Source organism: Perca fluviatilis, chromosome 20 (assembly GCF_010015445.1).
Source record: "Perca fluviatilis chromosome 20, GENO_Pfluv_1.0, whole genome shotgun sequence".
Classification (NCBI taxonomy): domain Eukaryota; kingdom Metazoa; phylum Chordata; class Actinopteri; order Perciformes; family Percidae; genus Perca; species Perca fluviatilis.
Window position 1 is genome coordinate 32,794,912 of NC_053131.1, and position 5,000 is coordinate 32,799,911.

Here is a 5,000-nt window from a genome sequence, read left to right on the forward strand (position 1 = left end):
TTGTCGCTTTTTTGGCAATTTTTGGGGAGTTTTTGTCACCGTTTTTGGCCATTTCTTTGGAGTTTTTGTCGGCTGTTTTTGGCCATTTTTTGTCACCTGTTTTGGCAATTGTTTTGGAGTTTTTGTCGCCTTTTTTGGCAATTTTTGGGGAGTTTTTGTCGCCTTTTTTGGCAATTTTTCTTTTAGTTTTTGTCGCCTTTTTGGCAATTTTATTGTGGATGTGACTGAAGTGCGGATTTTCTTTTTACACGCGTCACGCGTGTAAAAAGAACATTGGGAAAGGCTTTAGTAACACAAAAAACGCAAATAAAACGACAAAAACATGACGTTGACCAACGTAACACTCTTAGGTAAACAATAAAAGGTTGGGTTTAGGAAAGAAACATTGGGGAAGGGTTACAAAAAAGACAAAAAAAAAAAAAAAAATGGTTGAAAAACGCCACACGAGGGATGCAGTCTCTGCTCTCCTGGGTGAAAGTCCTGCGTTTGACCCATCTGCAGACTTCCCTCCTTTCATACTACTCGCTACGGCGAAAATTCACACGTATTGTAAGTCAATGGAGGCCATACGGTGTTGATAAACACGCTAAAAAGAGATTATGCGTCTTAATAACACGCCAAAACGGCATACGAATTGGCGTGTCATACACACACCTTTGAGATCAGTCTGAATGTGGAGAAAATAAAATCAAAATAGTAGTAGTAATAGTCATAAAAGAGAAATAGAAATCATAAGTTTTTCATGCCTAGTCAACTGTTTTCATGCCTGATAAACTGCACTATAATATGACAATAATACTTCTCTTTTCTTTCACTGTGCGGAGGTGTTGAAACTTGGAACGTGGGAACATGCCGTACCATTGCGAGAACAACATCACGCGTGTAAAAACAAAATAAGAAGATTGGGTTTAGGAAAAGAACATTGGGAAAGGCTTAAGTAACAAAACACACCACAAATACACGCTTAGGAAAACAATTAACGGTTGGGTTTAGGAAGGTTTTATTAAAGAATAAAATTTAAAAATTGTTGATGAATGCCACACGATCCCAGCTCTCCTGGGTGAAGGTCCTGTGTTTCACCCATCCTCCACCCCACCCAACCACCCTCCCTTCTGCAGACTTCCCTCCTTTCATACTACTCGCTACGGTGAAAATTCACACATAATTGACATTGACATTAGGGGTGGGGGGAAAAAATCGATACAGCATAGTATCGCGATATTTTTCGTGGCAATACTGTATCGATACACAGACGCAAAGTATCGATCTTTTATGATATATGTGTTGATCAGTCTGTCTGTCTGATTGACAATCCCCATTTTCCAGCAATACAATGGAAGTGAGATGAACAAACAGAGAAATGTATCTTTTAGATAAAACAAATGTTGACAAAATTGTCCTTTGGGGACATCATTTGAAACTGGGAAAAGTTGAAGTTGGAAAAAAGGTAATAAATTGCAATATATACCCCTAATTGACATGTAAGCCAATGGAGGCTAGGGGGTGGGAATCACCAGAGGCCTCACGATACGATATCATCACGATACTTATGTCACGATACAATTTTATTGCGATTTTAAACATATTGCAATATTCTGTGATATATTGCAATGTATTACCTTTTTTTTGCAACTTCAACTTTTTCCCAGTTTCAAATGATGTCCCCAAAGGACAATTTTGTCAACATTTGTTTTATCTAAAGAGATACATTTCTCTGTTTTGTTCATCTCACTTCAATGTTATTGCTGCAAAATGGGGATTGTCAAGCAGACAGACTGACCAACACATATATCATAATAGATCGATACTTGGCGTCTGTGTATCGATACGGTATTGCCACGAAAAATATCGCAATACTATGCTGTATCGATTTTTTCCCCCCACCCCTAATGGAGGCCATACGGCGTTGATAAACACGCTAAAAAGCGATTATGCGTCTTGATAACGCGCCAAAATGGCATACGAATTGGCATGTCATACATATGCCACTTCATGAAATCAGTTTGCATGGTGACTAAACAAATTTGTCAATTTAAAGGACAAATCCGGCTACTTTTACGGGTAAAGTAAAAAAAGAAATCGCTATTTCTACACCACTAACAAGGCTCCAAATAGCACCACACTCCCACGGTAGAATAATGAGGGTCCCTACATGTAAACCGAAGCATTGAGAACTTGTAAGTAAGTGTACAGACAGTTTATTACAAAGAATTTAAAGACCGTAGCGTTCACTATACGGACGGGCGCCATCTAGGGAAAACGGTCACGACCAGTCGAACGCCGTGCAACGTGAGCTGAACTGTCACTTGAAATCTCAAAGATGGCGCCCGCCTGTTTACGTGAACGGTTTCGCTACCCGAAGTGAGTCGAGTGCAGATGTGAGTCGCGCATGCTCAGATTTAAACGGCTTACGGCATAACGTGTCTTACTGAAATTTGTGAAATCTGTAAAATAATAAACTTTTCTCTTGACATACAATAACAGAAGATGGAAATCATTTCTAAAACGTTGTAGCTATCTATGATTGTTTGATTGCTAACGTTAGCTCAAAATGCCATTCAAGTGACAGCCTTTGTTGTGTTTGATTGCTAACTAGTAGCCAGCAGTCATTTAAAAACGTTTTAGCTATCTGTGATTGTTTGATTGCTAACATTAGCTCAAAATGCCATTCAAGTGACAGCCTTTGTTGTGTTTGATTGCTAACTAGTAGCCAGCAGTCATTTAAAAACGTTTTAGCTATCTGTGATTGTTTGATTGCTAACGTTAGCTAAAAACGCAGTTAGCATCTAGTAGGCTACTTGATTGCTAACGTTAGCTCAAAAAGCCATTCAAGTGACAGCCTTTGTTGTGTCTGATTGCTAACTTGTAGCTAGCAGTCATTTAAAAACGTTTTAGCTATCTGTGATTGTTTGAATGCTAACTTTAGCTTAAAAACGCCGTTAGCATCTAGTAGGCTACTTGATTGCTAACGTTAGCTCAAAAAGCCATTCAAGTGACAGCCTTTGTTGTGTCTGATTGCTAACTTGTAGCTAGCAGTCATTTAAAAACGTTTTAGCTATCTGTGATTGTTTGAATGCTAACATTAGCTTAAAAACGCCGTTAGCATCTAGTAGGCTACTTGATTGCGAGCGTTAGCTCAAAACGCCGTCAGCATCTTGTAGGTTACTTGATTGCGAGCGTTAGCTCAAAACGCCGTTAGCATCTTGTAGGTTACTTGTCGCAAAGTGACGCATGCGCAACTCACATCGGCACTCGACTCACTTTGGGTAGTGACAACGGTACTGTCTTTATATACTATCTTTTTTTTTTGTGATCAATTCTTTATTAGCACAGTTTATATCATTGAGAAAAGTCAAAAGTATTGTCAAAAGTATTCAGTCATTATTAAAAATGCCATTAAGGACAAAAGCTTAGCCCGCCCCACAGGGGCCTATAGTGCACTACCCGACCTCCCCAATTTGTAATTTTTTTAATAACTATAATGTTATATTAAAATGTTAATGTTGAAAAATGTGGGATTTGGCACCTGTTTCAGCAGCATTTATGCCAACTGACAATGAATGCAAGTGTACAGACGGTTACAGGATTTTCTTTGTGATTGTTGCGGGAAAAAATTCCTTGATTATGCGGCACGTTTTCTTAAAAGATGCGATGGAATATGCTATATATGATATTTATGCAATTTTATGCGATGAAACTGCGGGAACTTGCAAAAATTGCGATTTGATGAAAAAGAGAAAAAAAAAACACCCTGCTTTTCGATGATGTTCACGTCGCGTAATTACGTCACTTCGTAACGTTCCCATGGCAACAGAGGAAAACGGCTGCTCTTGTGTGAAGTAAACGCAACATTTTTCAACTTTCTGCTAAGATATATTACGGGACTTTTTTGCAATGAAAATACGGAGATTATGACATCATGCAAGCACCGCATATTTTGCGCGGAAATCGGCAATTTATGCGGCGAAAGTGCGGCATATTTGAAATATGCGGACTTTGGCTGATTATGCGTTGAATTATGCGATCGCATAATCGTGTTTTTCTGGAGGGACTGTATAGCCTGAACAAACTGGAACTTTTCCTGCATATGGTCTGGGAGTGTGAACAGGTGCATGAGTTCTGGCATAAAACAACATCAATAATATCTGATGTGGGGCCCCTGGTCAGCTCACCTGGTAGAGCGGGTGCACATATGTAGAGGTTTACACCTCGACGTGGTGGGCCGCAGGTTCGACTCCGCCCTGCGGCCCTTTGCTGCGTGCCATTCCCCTTCTCTCTCCCCTTTCAAGTCTAAGCTGTCCTAATAAAGGCCTAAAAACACATTCATACTTATTCATACTACATACATATTCATACACAGGACAGGTTTGATGGAGTATGGCCAGATCTTTTCGTCCCCTGACCTGTGACCTATAGGAGCAGGGCTGGGTAATGTTAAAAAAAATGTCAGTACTGATAACAATACCAACACAGTGACTTTGATACCGGGTCCCTTTTTTACGAAACAAATTTTATAAAACAAAAAGAAATTACTCGGGAGACTTAAAGGTCCCATGACATGGTGTTCTTTGGATGCTTTTATATAGACCTTAGTGGTCCCCTAATACTGTATCTGAAGTCTCTTTTATATAGACCTTAGTGGTCCCCTAATACTGTATCTGAAGTCTCTTTTATATAGACCTTAGTGGTCCCCTAATACTGTATCTGAAGTCTCTTTTATATAGACCTTAGTGGTCCCCTAATACTGTATCTGAAGTCTCTTTTATATAGACCTTAGTGGTCCCTAATACTGTATCTGAAGTCTCTTTTATATAGACCTTAGTGGTCCCCTAATACTGTATCTGAAGTCTCTTTTATATAGACCTTAGTGGTCCCCTAATACTGTATCTGAAGTCTCTTTTATATAGACCTTAGTGGTCCCTAATACTGTATCTGAAGTCTCTTTTATATAGACCTTAGTGGTCCCCTAATACTGTATCTGAAGTCTCTTTTATATAGAC